The 24,149-nt window shown below is 46.1% G+C and overlaps 1 protein-coding gene across 4 annotated transcripts in view; it reads right to left on the reverse strand.

The window, feature by feature from the left end:
• The window catches only part of LOC118361189 (brefeldin A-inhibited guanine nucleotide-exchange protein 1-like), a 134,924-nt gene that overhangs the window by 110,293 nt on the left and 482 nt on the right, over positions 1 to 24,149 (reverse strand). The gene's annotated exons all lie outside the window — the stretch shown is intronic.

A 24,149-nucleotide genomic window follows, 5' to 3' on the forward strand; every position in this document is an offset into this window, starting at 1 on the left:
CACACACACACACACACACACACACACACACACAGAAGAAGGGAGGAGGATAGGGGGAAGGAAGGACATAACCTCCTACCGTAGACAGGTCAGGACACAGCAGACTGTTTTCTCATGCTCTACGTGTGACACACATCAGGGGGTCACAGGTCAATCTCATTCTCAGGTTCAGTCACCTGAGCTGTGTGTGTGGGTGTGAGAGCATCCACCTCCTGCAGTGGCATTTCCATATCAAAGGCATTCCACCCATCTGAATCTGTCATGAATCCAATGCAGATTGAAACACCCAAGACACTGCGGCGGCACCTCTCTCTCTCCCTCTTCTCGCTCTCTCTGTGTATGTGTATATAAACACAGCATTCATTCATCTCTGCTTCACTTGCCTCACTAATCCAGTGATTCTTCCCTCCCCCCAAGGCTACAAAGATCAATACACAGCATATTGGACAGAATAGTGTTGCTATAGAGGCTGACTGGTAGAGAAGGAGATATTTAAAAAGTAAAGCCAATGAAATGTAGACACACTAATAACACTGAGTGCCATAAGAACAATTTATCTGGGCATTGAGCCCTAAAAACACAAGAAAGAGGCTTGACAGATAGAAACAGATAAGATTAGCATTCCTGAAACATTGTTTTGTTTCAAATATAATTTGATCTCTGAGAAATTAAGCAAATCGATTGCACCCAAACTGGCCATTTTAATCTATAGGATTTATATACTATTCAATAAATATACTAGCTACAGTAACATCCGATTTGGACCAAATGTTTTTTTGAACAAGGAGTTAAACATGAGGAATCCAAAGAAATGTTCAAAAGCCCCCCACGGATTCCCCCACGCCCCACACCAATCCCACCCAAACAGCCAGTATAGAGAACCAGTTCTCTGACAAGTAGTATGGAGCTGTTCCTTAGTTGGTAAACAACATCTCATTCTCAACCACACACCAGCACAACACCCTGCTGAGCTACTGTCAGCGACGTGCTTTGTTATCAGGAGAAGATTTTGCATTTCAAAAGCCACTGCCTTCAAAGACGAGTCTGGTCAGTGATATTGGACTGCCTGTGTACATCTCTTCCTATGTGGCCTTCTTTCTGAAGAAAACCTGAACGTCAGTGATGAGGTTGTCAAGTAGGACTAAACACACACTGGAGCCTCCCGAGTGGCGCAGCGGTCTAAGGCACTGCATATCAGTGCTACAGGTGTTACTACAGACCCTGGTTCGCTCCCGGGCTGTATCACAACCGGTCGTGATCGGGAGTCCCATAGGACGGGTTAGGGGAGGGTTTGGTCGGGGTAGGCTGCCATTGTAAATAAGAATTTGATCTTAATTGACTTGTCTAGTTGAACAAAAGGTAAAAAATGAATAATAATAAAACATAAACAAATGCGTGTGCACACACATGCAGATCAGTCTCTCTCAGATGCTCTTTAACCACTGGCCCAGGGTCAGATACACTATATATACACAAAACTATGTGTTTGTCTCCATAGACAAACATTGGCCGTAGAATGGCCTTACTGAAGAGCTCAGTGACTTATAAAGTAGCACCGTCATAGGATGCCACCCTTCCAACAACTCAGTTTGTCACAAGTCAAATTTCTGCCCTGCTGCCCCGATCAACTGTAAGTGCTATTATTGTGAAGTGGAAAGGTCTAGGAGCAACAACGGCTAAGCCACAAAGTGGTAGGCCACAGAAGCTCACAGAACGGGACCGGCGAGTGCTGAAAAAAATATTGACTGTCCTCTGTTGCAACACTCACTACCGAATTCCAAACTGCCTCTGGAAGCAACGTCAGCACAAGAACTGTTTGTCGGGAGCTTCATGAAATGGGTTCCCATGGCCGAGCAGCCGCACACAAGCCTAATGTCACCATGAGCAATGCCAAGCGTCGGATGTGGTGTAAAGCTCACCGCCATCGGAATCTGGAGCAGTGGAAACGTGTTCTCTGGAGTGATGAATCACACTTCACCATCTGGCAGTCCGGCGGCCAAATCTGGGTTTGGCGGATTCCAGAAGGCCACTACCTGTCCGAATGCATAGTGCCAACTATAAAGTTTGGTGGAAGAGAAATAATGGTCTGTGGCTGTTTTTCATGGTTTGAGCTAGGCCCCTTAGTTCCAGGGAAGGGAAAACTTTACCCTACAGCATACAATGACATTCTAGATAATTCTATGCTTCCAACTTTGTGGCAACAGTTTGGGGAAGGCCCTTTCCTGTTGCAGCATGACAATGCCCCATGCACAAAATGAGGCCCATTCAGAAATGGTTTGTTGAGATCGGCATGGAAGCGCTTGACTGGCCTGCACAGAGCCCTGACCTCAAGCCCATTGAACACCTTTGGGATGAATTGGCTGTAGAATGGCTTGAAAGAGCCACTAACCTAGCTAAGCGGCTAACGTTAGCCATTAAGCTAATGAAGTTAGTCCCAGATTAGTTTTCCAATGGAGCCTACTTTGTCTGTACGGTTCCAGTGCTGTAGGAGCTGTATCTACTACGCTTTGTTTCTGGACAAACTGGATCGCTCAGAGTTCCAGCGCTGTATCTACTACGCTTTGTTTCAGGACAAACTGGATCGCTCAGAGTTCCAGCGCTGTAGGAGCTGTATCTACTACGCTTTGTTTCAGGACAAACTGGATCACTCAGAGTTCCAGCGCTGTATCTACTACGCTTTGTTTCAGGACAAACTGGATCACTCAGAGTTCCAATGCGGCAATTGTTTGTTTGTCGAGGATTACAGGCTTGAGGTGGCTTCCTTGATTACGCAGGTTGCCAGCCTACGTAAGAAACTGGGGAAAATGCAGAGTGGAATGTTTACCATTTCTACGCCGGTGGCTGGACGGCGTTTGTGCATGTTGGATGCATCTCCGTCTTGTCATTTGTTGTTATCCGACTGGTCACTGCTGCCCAGAGTTTGTTCGCCAGGGGAGACATCTCTTGGCTCTCCTCCCCCATCTGATAGCGAAGTCTAAGGAGCACAGCAAGAGGAGCATGGCAATCAACGATGGTGGCATGTCACGAGCCATGGAAGACGACGATAGCGGCCTCCCGCAAAGCAGTCTACAATGTCAACGAGAGGGCCGGAGCGAATACAAACAACGAATAGTTTCGCCACCCTGGAGCTTGATCAACCTGCACCGTCGTCGCTGGGCGTACCTGTGTCTGCGGCCGCTGTGCCTACTCCTACTCCTTCCCCTATGATTTCGAGGTCGACGTCAGAAACCTTCCGTCTCTGCTCTGGATCAAGCAGGGCTTCTCCATCTGTCGGAGGCCTGCACCATCCTGTGAAGCATGGGAGTGGGTGGATTTCCTAGTCCTTCTCGCCAGCTGTGATTTTGGGCAGCGCCGTGGTAAGAAATGTGACTGTTCCTGGTGCAAAAACAATGTCCTATCCCAGGAGCTTAAGTAAATTACATTACTAAGCTGCTCCCGAATGTCCTACGCCAGGACATGGACATTGATTCTATCGTAGTCCATGTGGGTTTTAATGACATTATGAAGGGCAGCTCTGAACAGTTGAATCTGGATTTTAAAAAGCTGACTGACTCTCTGCTAGACACTAATAAAAGACCCACCATATCGTGGCTCTGTGCCCTCTCTGAATTGTGGCATTGAAAACTTTAGCAGGATTCTTTCTCTTCAAAACTGGCTACGTGATTATAGTAGCTTAATGGGTGTAACTTTTGTTGACAATTTATATACCTTTTGGAAACAAAACAAGCTTTATAAGGAGGATGGGATCCACCCAAATCATTTGGGGTCCTGGATCCTTTCACAGCATTATAAGGCTGCGTTGAGACAATAACTTATCAATGACTCAAAGCCCAGCTCAGTTAATCCCTACCATTGTGTCACTGAGTCATCACAATGCTTTAGCAAATGTACATTACACCAGGGGCATTGGTAGACACAATGTACGTAACCTAATGTATGTCCCTTTAACTGGCCTGAATGCCTCTGCTGATCCTAAAGCTTTAGTATGCAGCAATCATGTGCCTATGAACCAGATTTATGCAGGTTAGCACTGAGGCGGTGTTCCCTAGTAGGAAGTCCACCGTGTGCAGCTCACCCTGCACTAACATATATAACATGGGAATATCTACTGCTGCTAAGCTTCCCAGTAAAGCAATGAAAACAAGTAAACATACCAGAAAAGTGCTCAAAATAGCCCACAAAATAACTTGCTAGTAACAGATGACATTCTTATTCTGACCATCTCTGAAACTAATTTAGATAATACCTTTGATGATACAGTGGTAGTAACAAGGTTATAACATTTTACAGAAAATACAGAAATGCCAGTGGTGGAGGTGTTGCTGTTTATATTCTGAACCAGATGTCTGTAAAGATTAGAGAGGATCTCATTCTAAATACTGTTGAAGTAATATGGCTACAGGTTCATCTGCCTCACCTAAAGCCCATTCTGGTGGGAAGCTGCTATAAACCACCAAGTTCTAACAGTCAGTATCTGGATAACGTGTGAAATGCTTGATAATGTATGTGATATCAACAGAGGTATGTTTTCTGGGGGATTTAAATATTGACTGGCTTTCATCAAGCTGCCAACTCAAGAAAAAGCTTCAAACTGTAACCAGTGCCTGCAACCTGATTCAGGTTATCAGTTATCCTACCGGGGTCATTACAAACAGCACAGGAATGAAATCAACAACATCAATTGATTACATCTTTACTAATGCTGTAGAAATGTTCTTGAAAGCAGTATCCAGATCCATCGAATATAGTGATCACAATATAGAAGCCATATCTAGGAAAACCAAAGTTCCAAAGGCTGGGCCCAATATAGTGTATAAGAGTTCATACAATAAGATTGTAGTGATTCCTATGTTGTTGATGTAAAGAATATTTGTTGGTCCGTGAGGTGTAATGAGGAGCAAACAGACGTTGCACTTGGCACACTTATGAAATTGCTTAACCCAGTTACTAATAAGCACCCATTTAGAGTAAAGTAAAGCTCGTGTCTCTATGAGTAAAGCCAATGTGTCTATGTATGCGGATGACTCAACACTACCCACGTCAGCTACTACAGCGACTGGAATGACCGCAACACTTAAAGAGCTGCAGTTAGTTTCAGAGTGGGTGGCAAGGAATAAGTTAGCCCTAAATATGTAAAACACTAAAAGCATTGCTGGCTCAAAGTGGAGGAGAGATTGACTTCATCACTATTTGTATTTGTGAGAGGTATTGACATGTTGAAAGCACCGAGCTGTCTGTTTAAATGACTAGCACACAGCTCAGACAGACATGCATACCCCACAAGACATGCTACCAGAGGTCTCTTCACAGTCCCCAAGTCCAAAGCAGACTATGGGAGGCGCACAGAACTACATAGATTCATGACTACATGGTAACTGATGCAAGCAGTAGAATCAGATTTTTTTTAAACTGATCAAAATACACCTTATGGAACAGCGGGGACTGTGAAACAACACGAAAATAGGCAGAGACACATGACTATACAGTGCCGTGCGAAAGTATTCGGCCCCCTTGAACTTTGCAACCTTTTGCCACATTTCAGGCTTCAAACATAAAGATATATAACTGTATTTTTTTGTGAAGAATCAACAACAAGTGGGACACAATCATGAAGTGGAACAACATTTATTGGATATTTCAAACTTTTTTAACAAATCAAAAACTGAAAAATTGGGCGTGCAAAATTATTCAGCCCCTTTACTTTCAGTGCAGCAAACTCTCTCCAGAAGTTCAGTGAGGATCTCTGAATGATCCAATGTTGACCTAAATGACTAATGATGATAAATACAATCCACCTGTGTGTAATCAAGTCTCCGTATAAATGCACCTGCACTGTGATAGTCTCAGAGGTCCGTTAAAAGCACAGAGAGCATCATGAAGAACAAGGAACACACCAGGCAGGTCCGAGATACTGTTGTGAAGAAGTTTAAAGCCGGATTTGGATACAAAAATATTTCCCAAGCTTTAAACATCCCAAGGAGCACTGTGCAAGCGATAATATTGAAATGGAAGGAGTATCAGACCACTGCAAATCTACCAAGACCTGGCCGTCCCTCTAAACTTTCAGCTCATACAAGGAGAAGACTGATCAGAGATGCAGCCAAGAGGCCCATGATCACTCTGGATGAGCTGCAGAGATCTACAGCTGAGGTGGGAAACTCTGTCCATAGGACAACAATCAGTCGTATATTGCACAAATCTGGCCTTTATGGAAGAGTGGCAAGAAGAAAGCCATTTCTTAAAGATATCCATAAAAAGTGTTGTTTAAAGTTTGCCACAAGCCACCTGGGAGACACACCAAACATGTGGAAGAAGGTGCTCTGGTCAGATGAAACCAAAATTGAACTTTTTGGCAACAATGCAAAACGTTATGTTTGGCGTAAAAGCAACACAGCACATCACCCTGAACACACCATCCCCACTGTCAAACATGGTGGTGGCAGCATCATGGTTTGGGCCTGCTTTTCTTCAGCAGGGACAGGGAAGATGGTTAAAATTGATGGGAAGATGGATGGAGCCAAATACAGGACCATTCTGGAAGAAAACCTGATGGAGTCTGCAAAAGACCTGAGACTGGGACGGAGATTTGTCTTCCAACAAGACAATGATCCAAAACATAAAGCAAAATCTACAATGGAATGGTTCAAAAATAAACATATCCAGGTGTTAGAATGGCCAAGTCAAAGTCCAGACCTGAATCCAATCCAGAATCTGTGGAAAGAACTGAAAACTGCAGAAGAACTGAAAAAATACAGTTTTATATCTTTATGTTTGAAGCCTGAAATGTGGCAAAAGGTCGCAAAGTTCAAGGGGGCCGAATACTTTCGCAAGGCACTGTACACACGTATACATTGATTTTGTGTTGTAGATATGTGGTAGTAGAGTAGGGGCCTGAGGGCACACACTTAGTGTGTTGTGAAATCTGTTATGAATGTATTGTAATGTTTTTAAAATTGTGGAACTGCAGCAGCTAATGGGGTTCCATAATAAATACAAATAGGAACACCGACTGCAAGCCAGGCCTAATCGCCCAACATCAGTGCCCGACCTCACTAATGCTTGTGGCTGAATGGAAGCAAGTCCCCCCAGCAATGTTCCAACGTCTAGAGGAAAGCTTTCCCAGAAGAGTGGAGGCTGTTATAGCAGCAAAGGGGGACCAACTTCATATTAATGCCCAATATTTTGGAATGAGATGTTCGATGAGCAGGTGTCCACATACTTTTGGCTGTGTATTATCTCACACAATGAAGCTTAACATTAGGACCAGGGTTGAGTAATCCGATCCTAAATCTGTTTGTAGGTGGCAACCTCCAACTCAATCTCTCCCCTGAGCATCGGTAAACAGAGGGCAGCTGCAGCTGTCATGGTGAACCAGGGGAAAGTCAGCCCCCTGACATTTCCATTGTGTTGGGTCAAAGGAAAGATTGCACTGCGGTAATTACATTTGGGAGAGGAGAAGAGTGGAGAGGCAGGAAACCCTGGCTACCAGAGGTTGTCTGGACTACCTAATGTGTGTTGTGGGCCTGGAGCCCCATGGACTCCCGGGCCTCCAGCCTACTCACGCAGGCCTGCTAAAGCCCCTGTCTAATCATGCTGGGAATCACGACACTGACTGACTGCCATAGTGGAGAGATGGGAGATGGTTTTCTGCTGCACCAGGCCTTGATTATTACACAGTTATTGAGGTCTTTGTTTTTGATCAGGAATCCAAAGGGCTAACTCTCATCAACCACCTACTCCTTCAAACCTGCTCAGTATGGGGCCCAGGCTGGCATCTCTCACTGTTTATCTCAATTACTCTTTCTCTCTCTCCCTCCCTCACTTGCTCTCTATATGTCAGTACCCTCCTTTATTCTCTCCCTCAATTTTCTCTTACTCACTCTCCCTTCCTCCATCCCTCTTTCTTCACCATTCAGTCCCTCCCTCCCTTCCTGATCCTCCTCTCTCACCATCTCCTTTAGTTAGGATGATGTATGGTAACTCGTTAGCTTTGTATCAGCCCACCTCAGATGCACACAGATGGCAGGATCTGCATAAATATCAGCATCTTAACTCTTCCAACACCGCCAAATGACAAGAGAAAGAGGAGGAGAATATTCCCTCCGTTCATCTCTTTGTTGGCTGCTGAAACATCATTATTTCATCACCTCTCCTTATATTGAATGAGGCATTTGCACGGATCATTCATGTATTATGGATGTTTGGGGTATCAGTGTAACAAAATATTTTGACAGGTGCGATACAGAAAAACCCAACATAGAGGAACTGTAGAGTATTAGCTAAATTTCCTCCCAACTTGGTTCTTTCTAGAGAAAAGATTTGGTTCATTTCATTATCAGGTCTTGTTTGGGCTATAAGAGGTTGACTTTCACCCTGCTAATGATGTGAGTAGTAGTGAACCTGCTGGCTTACATCTGAGCTAAGCTGCCTGTCTGCACACAGCCTGGCGGGGCAGAGACAGGAGTGCACCATGGGGTGTCTACTGGGTCTACAATTAAACTACTAAGCTGTCTGTCTGTGGCGCGATTATCTGCCTATATGAGCAGTTAAAGGGATAATCCACATCCAGAAATAAAAATCAGGAAACTCCTGTCAATTTGGAGAAAGACTATGTTCTGTTAATGGGTAAAATAAACGATTCCATGATTTAACTTCTGAGTGGTCAGTCTGTGAAAATCAGGAAACCGTCTAGGAACGCGTCATAGCTACGTAATTATCATCACTGGAGATAGGGGATAACACATTATCACATTTTATAACGCTTTTAAAACAATTACCAGCACCCCCGATCAGCCAATAGATGGTATGGGCGTGTCTAGAACACATCCATCTATTTATATCATCATGACAAAGTCAATATTTTGCTTAATGTGCTCAATCTAAACAGTGTACCAAATTATTCAACTCAGTTTCTCCTTCAAGTACCATGTCGCAATGGGCCCTGTGTGTCTGTGGGAAACAGAGATGATACAGAAAGGAGGAGATAGGAATCCCATTGGGCGATGGATGGAGAAACGCCCCACCCACTGACTGTCGACCCATCGCATTCACATTGTCACGCTGCATCATGCAGTTACTAAGCTAATCATCACGCAATCCCTTCTCAAAGTCAGGGTATGAGTAGGGAAACCTGCCTATTTTCCTCAAAAGTATGTAATCTCACAATTCCAAAGCTAAATTATATTACAGAGAACAAGTTCATTATCTCACATCTTGGAAAATATTTGCAGTGTTGTACTTCTTGTTCACGAAATCCATGCAAAAGTTCATTTTTTGATTTAGTACTTTTTTGACTACAATTCACTCCTTGAAGGAGAGCTTGTCCTTGTCCCAGAATCACCCAGAATGCACCGCACGACCCATTGACGACTTATGTGCAACGTACACAAGGTGCGTTAATATGATTGTAACGGAGTTTCCCCATCACCTCAAAAGTGTCTGTGGGAAAGTAAGGTCACGTTGCTGTCGCTCTGGGCGCCATTTATAGCTCAGTGGCAGAGACGAACTGCAAGTTGAACTCAGTGAGATACTGCAGTTTGTTTAGGCGGTTTTAAGCTAACTAGCTTACTTCACATGCTGATATTGACTTTAGTATTATTGTGTGCTGGCTGGCTAGCTCCCTAGCTAGCCTGCCAGCAAGCCCAGAGAGAAAGAGCATTTCATTGAGGGTTTTGTAGTAGACTTGAGCTGCAACAGATTTCTAAAAATTATTTTCACATGTTTTCTACCAAGAACAAAATGAAATATTTGTTCACAAAAAAATATTATTTTCACATATTAGTGTTATTTAACACTATTGAACACTGGTAATCATAGGAATCAGTGGTTTAGGGTGGATTAGGCTAGAAAAAGAGAGCTCTTCTCCTCGGTATCCGCTCCCTTTCTCTCCACTCCCCTCCTCCTTTCCCACTTCTCTCCTCTCCCCCTTCTCTCCTCTCCCTTTCTCTCCACTCCCCTCCCCCTCCTTTCCCACTTCTCTCCTCTCCACTCCCCTCCTCCTCCTCCTTTCCCACTTCTCTCCTCTCCCCCTTCTCTCCTCTCCCCCTTCTCCTCCTCTCATCTCCCCCTTCTCCTCCTCTCCCCCTTCTCCTCCTCTCCTCTCCCCCTTCTACTCCTCTCATCTTCCCCTTCTCTCCTCTCCCCCTCTATTTTTTTATCCCCTTCCATCCCATCCACTCACTCCTCTTCTCTTCTCTCGCTCTAGACAGCCCAGAGACCAACATATGCTCCTCACTGAGGGAGAGCCAGCCTGCAAACCAAATTAAACTCACCACATTCACACTAAACAACAATACCCTGTGGTAGGCCAGGCTTGGCCAGACTCCATTCCCAAACACACACACACGCACATACACACTTGCCTGCACTTCAGTCCATGTGCTCCAAGTCTTGGACAATTTACTCACTACATATTTTAAGTTGCAACCAAAAATTACAGAACGCACACGCACACGCACACACACCGATCTGTCTCCATTTACGCGAGAAACAGAGCAGCAGTGAATATTTCCAGAAGTCTGAAAGTAAAAATAACAGTAATTTACTCTCTCATCCATAGTCATGCTCTGGTAGCACTGGCTCCCTGGCGTCTCAACTTCATACAGGTATTCCATGTTTGGCTAGGCCTCCCCTTGGTTATTGAATTTATTTTCCTAATGTTAGGAATATGATGAAAAGATGTCTACTTTATATAGTGGCAAGATAAAGTATGTGAACCCTTTGGAAAAACCTGGATTTCTGCATAAATTGGTCATAAAATTTGATCTGAACTTCATCTAGGTCACAACAATACACACACACACAGTTTGCTTAAACTAATAACACACAAACAATTATACGTATGTATAATTATACTGTATGTCTTTATTGAACACACCGTGTGAACATTCACAGTGCAGTGTGGAACAATTATGTGATTTAATAACTGGTTGAGCATCCTTTGGCAGCAATAACCTCAACCAAATATTTTCTGTAGTTGTGGATTATACCTGCACAACGGTCAGGAGGACTTTTGGACCATTCCTCTTTACAAAACTGTTTCAGTTCAGCAATATTCTTGGGATGTCTGGTGTGAACCGCTCTCTTGAGGTCATGCCACAGCATCTCAATCGGTTTGAGGTCAGGAGTCTGACTGGGCCACTCCAGAAGGCGTATTTTCTTCTGTTGAAGCCATTCTGTTGTTGTTTTACTTCTGTGTTTTGGGTCATTGTCCTGTTGCATCACCCAACTTCTGTTGAGCTTCAATTGGGGTACAGATAGCCTAAAATTCTCCTGCAAAATGTCTTGATAAACTTGGGAATTCATTTTTACGTCAATGATAACAAGCTGTCCAGGTCCTGAGGCAGCTCCAAACCATGATGCTCCCTCCACCATACTTTACAGTTGGGATGAGGTTTTGATGTTGGTGTGCTGTGCCTTTTTTTCCTCCACACATAGTGTTGTGTGTTCCTTTCCAAACAACTCAACTGTAGTTTCATCTGTCCACAGAATATTTTGCCAGTAGCGCTGTGGAACATCCAGGTGCTCTTTGGTGAACAGACGTGCAGCAATGGGGTTTTTCGGACAGCAGTGACTTCTTCCGTGGTGTCCTATGAACACCATTCTTGTTTAGTGTTTTACGTATCGTAGACTCATCAACAGAGATGTTAGCATGTTCCAGAGATTTCTGTTAGTCTTTAGCTGACACACTAGGATTCTTCTTAACCTCATTGAGCATTCTGCACTGTGCTCTTGCAGTCATCTTTGCAGGACGGCCACTCCTAGAGAGTGTAGCAACAGAGGTGAACTTTCTCCATTTATAGACAATTTGTCTTACCGTGGACTGATGAACATCAAGGCTTTTAGATATACTTTTGTAACTCAACAATTCTCAGCTTTAGAAGTCATTAGCCTAGGGGTTCACATACTTTTTCCAACGTACACTTTCAATTATGTATTCAATATAGACAAGAGAAATAAAATAATTTGTGTGTTATTAGTTTAAGCACACTGTGTTTGTCTATTGTTGTGACTTAGATGAAGATCAGATCAAATTTGTTGACCAATTTATGTCGAAATCCAGGTAATTCCAAAGGGTTCACATACATTTTCTTGCCACTGTAATTAAATATGCCTTAGCCTATGCACCATTTGATGGTGCTAAATAAGTAGCAATCACAATAATACATAGCTGAGAGCTAATAGGAATCATTTGATCACTTGGGCTAAATGCTAGTTACTCTAAACTCTTATATATTTGATCTTAAAACCGTTTTGGATTTATAAGCACTTAGTACTTACAAATCCAAAAACGATACCAACAGCAAGTATCCCAATGAGGTTTTCTTACAGTCCGTATAACCAGTTGCACGAATATTTCGTGAAAAACTATGGAGCAAACTCTCCACCCCGTTGTTTTGTGTGCAAGATAATCACTGTAGCGCATGCTGGTCCTTTGGGAGTCGCAATGAAAAAGCTGCAATAAGAATTTGGATCCCTTATTGGGCTTATCATGTTCAGTGGGCCTAATGAGGGCATATGTTCAGTGGGCCTAATGAGGGCATATGTTCAGTGGGCCTAATGAGGGCATATGTTCAGTGGGCCTAATGAGGGCATATGTTCAGTGGGCCTAATGAGGGCATATGTTCAGTGGGCCTAATGAGGGCATATGTTCAGTGGGCCTAATGAGGGCATATGTTCAGTGGGCCTAATGAGGGCATATGTTCAGTGGGCCTAATGACCAGAAGTGTACTGTTCCCAGTGGAAGGTTCCCCTAATGACCACGTGGCCAGCGCAGTGCCCACATTTATGTGAACATTGAACTATTTCTATAGTTTGCAGTATGTTTACACATAGGCCTATAGACCTCTACTTCCTGTCAATGTACAATAGGTAAGATGTCTTTTCAGTGCTTGTTTTTGCTATCTAACACTTGTGGGCTTGGTACAGTGCCTTCAATAAATAACTTGAAATTACGTGTTATTACAGAATGCAACCAGAGACAACCAGCACAGTTTACCTTTGGTTTGAACTTAGATTTTACAGACCGGCAAAAACATCCCACTTGGATGAATATTCATCACCATGTTGGCAGATGGTAATGTTAAAACTGCTCTGTCCTGGAAGCCTGCGTCACCACATTGGATACACACAGATTATTGCTCTTAGGCATGAATTATACATCTCAATACTCCACAATTGTTCAGAACAAACTTTGAGTGAAATAAATGGAAACGGGCTCCCGAGAGGTGCAGCGGTCTAAGGCACTGCATCGCAGTGCTAGAGGCATCACTACAAATCCCGGTTCGATCCCGAGCTGTGTCGCAGCCGGCCGCGACCGGGAGACCCATGAGGCGGCACACAATTGGCCCAGCATTGTCCTGGTTAGGGGTGTTGCTCTAGCAACTCATTGTGGTGGCCGGGCACATGCACGCTGACTTCGGTCGCCATCTGTACGGTGTTTCCTTCGACACATTGGTGCAGCTGGCTTCCGGGTTAAGCTGGCTTCCGGGTTAAGCTGGCTTCCGGGTTAAGCTGGCTTCCGGGTTAAGCTGGCTTCCGGGTTAAGCGAGCAGTGTGTCAAGAAGCAGTGCGGCTTGGCGGGGTCGTGTTTTGGAGGACGCACGGCTCCCGACCTTCGCCTCTCCCAAGTCCGTATGGGAGTTGCAGCGATGGGACAAGACTAACTATTAACTGGGGAGAAAAAGGGGTAAAGAATCAAATCAAATAAATAAATATATGGAAACACATGGTTAATAACAAGTATTCAGATATTGTCCATGAAATTCCTTTGACTGATTGAGGGCCACATAAAATGTACCCACCGTGTGTGGTTGGGTGTGGCAAAACAAATTACAAAAGTACATATGTGACAAAAATATGCCATAACAGGCTGTAGATAGCTGTTAAAGGTTTTCGTAGAGAAAAACATTCCCGAAAGGCCTTTTAAGGAATTGTATTCTGCTATCAGCGCACACATTCTTCCTGAATAGTACATCATATATTCTGTTCATACTTATATACAGCTTCATCTTCATTACCATCCACACTCAGGAGGAAAACAGTTTGCCATAGTAGTTGCTCCATAACGTTGTTCATGTCAACCTTACTTTTGGGAAGGTTCCTAAGCAGCATATTAGAAATGTGTTGCACGCCTCTTTTCCGCAACATATGAATGAAATGAGATCTACTATGGTTCAGCTCACATTGCTTATGTCACATTGTTCGTAATAATGATGATCGGACCAAGGCGCAGCGTACAGAGAGTTCCACATGTTTAATAAAGAAACTCACCAAAACAATACAGAACAACAACGAAACGTGAAGTCAAATGCAGCGCACGCTGGCAACTACACACAAACAATATCCCATAACCCACAGGTGGAAAAAATACAACTTAAGTATGATCCCCAATTAGAGACAACGATACCAGCTGCCTCTAATTGGGAATCATGCACAAACCCCAACATAGAAAATAAACCAAGAACCCCACATAGAAATAATAAACTAGACTAAAATCACTAGTCACGCCCTGACCTACTCTACCATAGAAAATATAGGCTTAATTTAAAAGGATTCATAGTTACTGCTATAGTTATAATAGATACAGTCTTGATTCAGTAACATTAAAGCTACAATATCTACATTTTTGGGCGACCTGACCAAATTCATATAGAAATGTTGACAGCAAGTCTAAGAAGCGGTATATCTGTTCTATGTGCCCTATTTCTCTGCTTCCCGTTCTTATGTATTGTTTTTGCGTATTTTACTTTGGCTTTTGTACACCAGCTTCTGAACAACAGCTGAAAATACTATATTTTGGGTTATTGAAAACATATTTCACAGCGGTTTGGATGGTACAATGATTCTCTATATTGGTTGTTTTGTCATATAAAATGACAAAAGACAGTACTGTTTCCAGAGGACTACCAGTGACGTATCCTAGATATGACCAAGTTCATGAAACCACGGCTATACACTGTATATAAGCCAGATTAAGACTGCACAGTGTAGGCATATACTGTGGACAGACTGCTATATCCCTGCAGCAGGCCCTCGTGTGTGTGAACTGAATGTATTCACAGGCTGCAGTGAGCTGGGAAAGGGGAGGACTGTGGAATGAGAGAAATGTGCAGCGGCCCTACTGACCTCTGGAAGAGCCCTGACCTCTGGAAGAGCCCTGACCTCGCTGCGACTGGCAGCTCCTCCCCTCCACGTGACTCAACGTCTGGGTTTAAAGTTGATCCAACAACTTGGTCTGAAAACAACACAGTAGCCCCTCCCCTTCCCCCTTAACTGTTTGGAGAGTGTCAGGTAGGTGTTTACAAGCATTATGGTCTCTCTACCTCACCTTCCAATGGACTGACAGAGAGCATCTGTTATATTTTTTTAGCCCATTTAGTCCATACTGCAAGCACCAAAATACTTGGGGTTGTTTTCAGGAGGATGTAAATATGCTGATTTATCTCACTGCAGAAAAATCACATATTGGTTACGAACTTGGAAGTCAGCCCGGCGTTGGCAAACTATTTAGTCATCATGAAATAAAATGGACCATAAACCACATTCTCAGAATAGGAGGACAGCGCCAGCTACTGCACCTAGGCATCTTTGATGTCTCCAGAGACTCTCTTCCTACTCTGATCTTAGGATGAATGTACTCCTGCTTCCGTCACTGTTTTGCCTCTATGACAATGTGAGAACCTTTCACTATGTAAGCTGACACAGGATGGATCCCTATACAACAGCAAAGGTCAAGTTCACAGTGAAAATGAGAACAAACTAAATCTGAGGCTGACAACTTACGTTTTTCATCAAAACATTACATTTTACATTTACATTTAAGTCATTTAGCAGACGCTCTTATCCAGAGCGACTTACAAATTGGAAAAACAAAAACAAAACAAATGCTTGGATAGTGTTACAATGAAGATCACAAAGCTACAAGAAGAGTTAAAATAGGGCTGTAACATGCAATGCCTTTGAACAACACTGCCTATTCAGTATCAGGTAGTGGACTCGGGCAAGTGGGTAGGGGACTAGGGCAAGTGCGTACGGGACTAGGGCTAGTGAGTAGGGGACTAGGGCTAGTGGGTAGGGGACTAGGGCAAGTGCGTATGGGACTAGGGCTAGTGAGTAGGGGACTAGGGCTAGTGGGTAGGGGACTAGGGCAAGTGAGTAGGGGACTAGGGCAAGTGCGTATGGGACTAGGGCTAGTGAGTAGGGGACTAGGGCTAGTGGGTAGGGGACTAGGGCAAGTGAGTAGGGGACTAGGGCTAGTGAGTAGGGGACTAGGGCTAGTGAGTAGGGGACTAGGGCAAGTGTGTAGGGGACTAGGGCAAGTGTTTAGGGGACTAGGGCAAGTGAGTAGTGGACTAAGGCTAGTGAGTAGGGGACTAGGGCTAGTGAGTAGGGGACTAGGGCTAGTGAGTAGGGGACTAGGGCTAGTGAGTAGGGGACTAGGGCAAGTGCGTACGGGACTAGGGCTAGTGAGTAGGGGACTATGGCTAGTGAGTAGGGGACTAGGGCAAGTGCGTACGGGACTAGGGCTAGTGGGTAGGGGACTAGGGCTAGTGAGTAGGGGACTAGGGCTAGTGGGTAGGGGACTAGGGCTAGTGGGTAGGGGACTAGGGCTAGTGAGTAGGGGACTAGGGCTAGTGGGTAGGGGACTAGGGCTAGTGAGTAGGGGACTAGGGCTAGTGAGTAGGGGACTAGGGCTAGTGGGTACGGGACTAGGGCTAGTGGGTAGGGGACTAGGGCTAGTGAGTAGGGGACTAGGGCTAGTGGGTAGGGGACTAGGGCTAGTGGGTAGGGGACTAGGGCTAGTGAGTAGGGGACTAGGGCTAGTGAGTAGGGGACTAGGGCTAGTGAGTAGGGGACTAGGGCTAGTGGGTACGGGACTAGGGCTAGTGAGTAGGGGACTAGGGCTAGTGGGTAGGGGACTAGGGCTAGTGAGTAGGGAACTATGGCTAGTGGGTAGGGGACTAGGGCTAGTGAGTAGGGGACTAGGGCTAGTGGGTAGGGGACTAGGGCTAGTGAGTAGGGGACTAGGGCTAGTGGGTAGGGGACTAGGGCTAGTGAGTAGGGGACTAGGGCTAGTGGGTAGGGGACTAGGGCTAGGGGACTAGGGAAAGTGGGTAGGGGACTAGGAGACTAGGTGTAGTGGGTAGGGAACTAGGGCTAGTGGGTAGGGGACTAAGGCTAGTGGGTAGGGGACTAGGGCTAGTGGGTAGGGGACTAGGTCTAGTGGGTAGGGGACTAGGACTAGTGGGTAGGGGACTAGGGCTAGTGGGTAGGGGACTAGGGCTAGTGAGTAGGGGACTAGGGCTAGTGGGTAGGGGACTAGGGCTAGTGGGTAGGGGACTAGGGCTAGTGAGTAGGGGACTAGGGCTAGTGGGTAGGGGACTAGGGTAGTGGGTAGGGGACTAGGGCTGAGTGGGTAGGGGACTAGGGCTAGTGGTAGGGGACTAGGGCTAGTGGGTAGGGGACTAGGGCTAGTGGGTAGGGACTAGGGCTAGTGAGTAGGGGACTAGGGCTAGTGGGTAGGGGACTAGGGCTAGTGGAGTAGGGGACTAGAGCTAGTGGGTAGGGGACTAGGGCTAGTGAGTAGGGGACTAGGGCAAGTGGGTAGGGACTAGGGCAAGTGAGTAGGGACTAGGGCTAGTGAGTAGGGACTAGGGCTAGTGGGTAGGGGACTAGGGCTAGTGGGTAGGGGACTAGGGCTAGTGAGGGACTAGGGGTGAGTAGGGACTAGGGCAGTGGGGTAGGGACTAGGAGACTAGGGGTGTAGTGGGTAGGGGCACTAGGGCTAGTGGGTAGGGGACTAGGGCTAGTGGGCAGGGGACTAGGGACTAGTGGGTAGTGGGGGGACTAGGACTAGTGGGTAGGGGACTAGGGCTAGTGGTAGGGGACTAGGGCCAGTGGGTAGGGGACTAGGGCTAGTGGTAGGGGACTAGGGCTAGTGGGTAGGGGACTAGGGCTAGTGAGTAGGGGACTAGGGCAAGTGGGTAGGGGACTAGGGCAAGTGAGTAGGGACTAGGGCAAGTGAGTAGGGGACTAGGGCCAGTGAGTAGTGGGGACTAGGGCTAGTGAGTAGGGACTAGGGCTAGTGAGTAGGGGACTAGGGCAAGTGAGTACGGGACTAGGGCTAGTGGGTAGGGGACTATGGCTAGTGGGTAGGGGACTAGGGCAAATGGGTAGGGGACTAGGGCTAGTGGGTAGGGGACTAGGGCTAGTGAGTAGGGGACTAGGGCTAGTGGGTAGGGGACTAGGGCTAGTGGGTAGGGGACTAGGGCTAGTGACTAGGGACTAGGAAAGTGGGTACGGGACTAGGGCTAGTGAGTAGAGGGACTAGGGCTAGTGAGTAGGGGACTAGGGCTAGTGGGCAGTGGGTAGGGGACTAGGGCCAGTGGTAGGGGACTAGGGCTAGTGGGTAGGGGACTAGGGCTAGTGAGTAGGGGACTAGGGCTAGTGAGTAGGGGACTAGGGCCAGTGGGTAGGGACTAGGGCTAGTGAGTAGGGGACTAGGGCTAGTGGGTAGGGGACTAGGGCTAGACTAGGGAGTGGGTAGGGGACTAGGGCTAGTGGGTAGGGGACTAGGGCTAGTGGGTAGGGGACTAGGGCTAGTGGTAGGGACTAGGGCCAGTGGGTAGGGGACTAGGGCTAGTGGGTAGGGACTAGGGCCAGTGAGTAGGGGACTAGGGCTAGTGGGTAGGGGACTAGGGCTAGCAGGGGGGACTAGGGGACTAGGGCTAGTGAGTGGGACTAGGGGACTAGGGGACTAGGGTAGTGGGTAGGGACTAGGGCTAGTGGGTAAGGCACTAAGGCTAGTGGGTAGGGGACTAGGGCTAGTGAGTAGGGGACTAGGGCTAGTGGGTAGGGGACTAGGGCTAGTGAGTAGGGGACTAGGGCTAGTGGGTAGGGGACTAGGGCTAGTGGGTAGGGGACTAGGGCTAGTGGGTAGGGGACTAGGGCTAGTGAGTAGGGGACTAGGGCTAGTGGGTAGGGGACTAGGGCTAGGGGACTAGGGGACTAGGGAAAGTGGGTAGGGGACTAGGGCTAGTGGGTAGGGGACTAGGGCTAGTGGGTAGGGGACTAGGGGTAGTGGGTAGGGGACTAGGGCTAATGGGTAGGGGACTAGGGCTAGTGGGTAGGGGACTAGGGCTAGTGGGTAGGGTACTAGGGCTAGTGGGTAGGGGACTAGGGCTAGTGGGTAGGGGACTAGGGGTAGTGGGTAGGGGACTAGGTGTAGTGGGTAGGGGACTAGGGGTAGTGGGTAGAGGACTAGGGCTAGGGAACTAGGGCTAGCGGACTAGGGCTAGTGGGTAGGGGACTAGGGCTAGAGGACAATGGGTAGTGGGTAGGGTACTAGGGGTAGTAGGTAGGGAACTAGGGGTAGTAGGTAGGGAACTAGGGGTAGTAGGTAGGGGACTAGAGGTAGTGTGTAGGGGACTAGGGGTAGTAGGTAGGGGACTAGGGGTAGTAGGTAGGGAACTGGGGTAGTAGGTAGGAAACTGGGGTAGTAGGTAGGGAACTGGGGTAGTAGGTAGGGAACTAGGGGTAGTGTGTATGGGACTAGAGGTAGCGTGTAGGGGACTAGGGGTAGTAGGTAGGGATTGGGATTGTTTTGGAAGTGTGTACAACGTGTCTCAATGAGGGGGACAGTGAGGACTGAATGTATCATGATCAGAGGGACTGTCATTGAGAGGTCAGTAGACTGGAAGTAATGGCATTCTCTCTGAGATGTCTCTGTGCCTCAAGGCAAGAGGAGAGATTATGTAAGTCACTGGTAATGGGTCACCCAGTTGTTTAGACAGGAAGTGGTTAGTTCAGACTCAAAGTTTCTCATTGTTTTAGGATGAGCAGCCTTCAAAATGTCCATCCATGCCTCCAATACGCTGTTAAATAGAATCACAGCTGGTTATCATAAAAATAAAACAACGAATTCAGGCACACCTTTAGAATGTGTCATATTTATAGGCCACGACACAGGCCTCCAGCATAATAGAGCAGTGATAAACTCACAGCTCTTAAAACACCCACACACTGTGGTGCTCTGACTAATCTGGGCTATTCACTTTATGAATGCAGGGGGAGCGTTGTTCCTACTATGAACTCTCCTCCTACTTAAGATAACCTCACACAACTCCAGGAAGTACATAGACTACTGGGTTTATATGAGGATTAGGCTATGTAAGACAATAGGGAAATAATACAAAGATGTCTGATAAACTATTTGTATTATCATAGTTCAGATCATTTACATTAAAAGAGCAAGTTTTAGTAAACATGCTAACATGGAGTGAATACTCAATGATGTTACTAACAGTGTAATAACATTATAATATCATTGCATATTGGCTAATACCAATGTAGTCTAGTATTGTGCATTCCCTATCCCCCAAAACCGTTGAGACAGGTACAGTAAGACAAAGACAGGCTCGACTCACTGGCTGCTCAACAACAAAGGTGGGCCCATTTGTTTCACCAGCAGTGTCAGATTACTGGTACAGCAGAAGAGAGCCTAACTTGATCCAAAAAGGCCTAGCACACATCCTGGTGTTGAGACACGGACCAGAAACTATCAGGACAAAACCTGTTCTGAGTTGCATGACTGATGAAAATGATTCACGTAAAGTGTAGTTGAGCCTTCCTCTTTCTATGTCCAACATAAAGCAACCCGGCATAGGACCAATGGAGATAAGGCTATAGTGTAAAGACGAGCCTCTGCTTAATGCACCTGCTGCGAGTGTGAATGATGCCATGCTGATAATGTAACATGATACACTATATACTTTCGGTCCGTCATTGGACACTGTGCTATCTGACCTCCAAACGGGCTTCAATGCCATACAACACTCCTTCCGTGGCCTCCAACTGCTCTTAAACGCTAGTAAAACCAAATGCATGCTTTTCAACCGATCGCTGCCTGCACCCGCATGCCCGACTAGCATCAAAACACTGGATGGTTCCGACCTTGAATATGTGGACACCTATAAGTACCTAGGTGTCTGGCTAGACTGCAAACTCTCCTTCCAGACCCATATCAAACATCTCCAATCGAAAATCAAATCAAGAGTTGGCTTTCTATTCCGCAACAAAGCCTCCTTCACTCACGCTGCCAAGCTTACCCTAGTAAAACTGACTATCCTACCGATCCTCGACTTCGGCGATGTCATCTACAAAATCGCTTCCAACACTCTACTCAGCAAACTGGATGCAGTTTATCACAGTGCCATCCGTTTTGTCACTAAAGCACCTTATTCTACCCACCACTGCGACTTGTATGCTCTAGTCGGCTGGCCCTCGCTACATATTCGTCGCCAGACCCACTGGCTCCAGGTCATCTACAAGGCCATGCTAGGTAAAGCTCCGCCTTATCTCGGTTCACTGGTCACGATGGCAACACCCATCCATAGCACGCGCTCCAGCAGGTGTATCTCACTGATCATCCCTAAAGCCAACACCTCATTCGGCCGCCATTCGTTCCAGTACTCTGCTGCCTGTGACTGGAACGAATTGCAAAAATCGCTGAAGTTGGAGACTTTTATCTCCTTCACCAACTTCAAACATCAGCTATCTGAGCAGCTAACCGATCGCTGCAGCTGTACATAATCTACTGGTAAATAGCCCACCCATTTTCACCTACCTCATCCCCACAGTTTTTATTTATTTACTTTTCTGCTCTTTTGCACACCAATATCTCTACATGTACATGATCATCTGATCATTTATCACTCCAGTGTTAATCTGCAATATTGTAATTATTCCCCTACCTCCTCATGCCTTTTGCACACATTGTATATAGACTCCCCTTTTTTTCTACTGTGTTATTGACTTGTTAATTGTTTACTCCATGTGTAACTCTGTGTTGTCTGTTCACACTGCTATGCTTTATCTTGGCCAGGTTGCAGTTGCAAATGAGAACTTGTTCTCAACTAGCCTACCTGGTTAAATAAAGGTGAAATAAAAAAATAAAAAAATAGACAGAAGTATGTGGACACCCCTTCAAATGAGTGGATTTGGCTTTTTCAGATACACCTGTTGCTGACAGGTGTATAAAAATCGAGCACACCGCCATGCAATCTCCATAGACAAGCATTGTCAGTATAATGGCCTTACTGAAGAGCTCGGTGACTTTCAATGTGGCACCGTCATAGAATGCCACCTTTCCAACAAGTCAGTTCATCACATTTCTTTCCAACTAGAGCTGCCCTGGTCAACTGTAAGTGCTGTTATTGTGAAGTGGAAACGTCTAGGAGCAACAACGGCTCAGCCACGAAGTGGTAGGCCACACAAGCTCACAGAACAGGACCGCAGAGTAGTGAAGCACGTAACACGTAAAACTTGTCCTCGGTTGCAACAGTCACTACCAAATTCCAAAATGCCTCTGGAAGCAACGTGAGCACAAGAACTGTTCGTCGGGAGCTTCATGAAATAGATTTCAATGGCCGAGTGTAACGGATGTGAAACGGCTAGCTTAGTTAGCGGTGCGCGCTAAATAGCGTTTCAATCGGTTACGTCACTTGCTCTGAGACCTTGAAGTAGTAGTTCCCCTTGCTCTGCAAGGGCCGCGGCTTTTGTGGAGCGATGGGTAACGATGCTTCGTGGGTGACTGTTGTCGTTGTGTGCAGAAGGTCCCTGGTTCGCGCCCGGGTATGGGCGAGGGGACGGTTTAAAATTATACTGTTACACGAGCAGCCGCACACAAGCTAAAGATCACCATGCGCAATGCCAAGCGTCGGCTGGAGTGGTATAAAGCTTGCGCTAATGGACACTGGAGCAGTGGAAACATGTTCTCTGGAGTCATGAATCACGCTTCAGCATCTGGCAGTCAGACAGACAAATCTGGGTTTGGTGGATGCCAGGAGAACGCTTCCTGCCCGAATACATAGTGGCAACTGTAAAGTTTGGTGGAGAAGGAATAATGGTCTGAGGCTGTTTTTCATGGTTCAGGCTAGGCCCCTTACTTCCAGTGAAGGGAAATCTTAACACTACAGCATACAATGACATGCTAGACAATTCTGTGTTTCCAACGTTTTGGCAACAGTTTGGGGAAGGCCCTTTCCTGTTTCAGCATGACAATGCCCCTGTGCACAAAGCGAGGTCCATACAGAAATGGTTTGTTGAAATCGGTGTGGAAGAACTTGACTGGCCTGCACAGAGTCCAGACCTCAATCCCATTGAACACCTCTGGGATGAATCGGAATGCCGACTGCGAGCCAGGCCCAATATCAGTGGCTGACCTCACTAATATTCTTGTGGCTGAATGGAAGCAAGTCCCCGCAGCAATGTTCCAACATCTAGAGGAAAGCCTTCCCAGAAGAGTGGAGGCTGTTATAGCAACAAGGGGGGACCAACTCCATATTAATGCCCATGATTTTGGAATAAGATGTTCGACGAGCAGGTGTCAACATACACTCCATGGCCAAAAGTATCTGCCACTTGCCCGCTGTGGTGCAGGTGTTTTTGGGGACAACCCAGACCTAGACATAAACGCAGATCCAGTCTCCAAAGATACCACAGTCGCCAACATTCACTGCCAGGCGATAGGCCACATTCTTTCAACACCACTCCCTCTCCAGCCACGCAGGGCAGTCTGGATATCCAGAGCAGAGCAGACAGACACTGCTTCGTATGACACACAAGATCCCACCAGAAAAAGTGAAAGTGTTGAGGCTAAATTATTTTCACATACCTAACAATGTAATGAAATATTATTCATTTGAAATTAACATTGTCGGTAGCTTCTTCTTCTTGGAGGAAGAATTGTAGCTATAGAGGCTACGAGTGGCCGTAGCCTACAGCCTATGACTTGCAGACAAATGCAGTTCCATTAGGTTGTATCATTGGTAATAATAACAGTGCCAGTTTGCTTTCAGGTAATAGCTGTCTATTTATTTCAAAAGGGCTGAATTATCAGTTACATGAGTAATAAACTAGTGTAGCAGCTTGCAAATGTCAAAGGAGGCACCCACCCCTGTCACTTGCACCATTTCCGTATTCACATAGTAACTAAACAATGATTATCTCCGATCCTATAATGCAACCTCGATAGTTGTATATTCAACACTTATATCCCATCCTTCACCAGAATAACTCCTAAATTATCGGGCGAAAAGCCATATAACCCGTTTAGCTCTACAATGTTGCCAACAGATTCTATGAAGATT

The sequence above is a fragment of the Oncorhynchus keta genome, chromosome 28 (genome assembly GCF_023373465.1).
Source record: "Oncorhynchus keta strain PuntledgeMale-10-30-2019 chromosome 28, Oket_V2, whole genome shotgun sequence".
Lineage (NCBI taxonomy): Eukaryota > Metazoa > Chordata > Actinopteri > Salmoniformes > Salmonidae > Oncorhynchus > Oncorhynchus keta.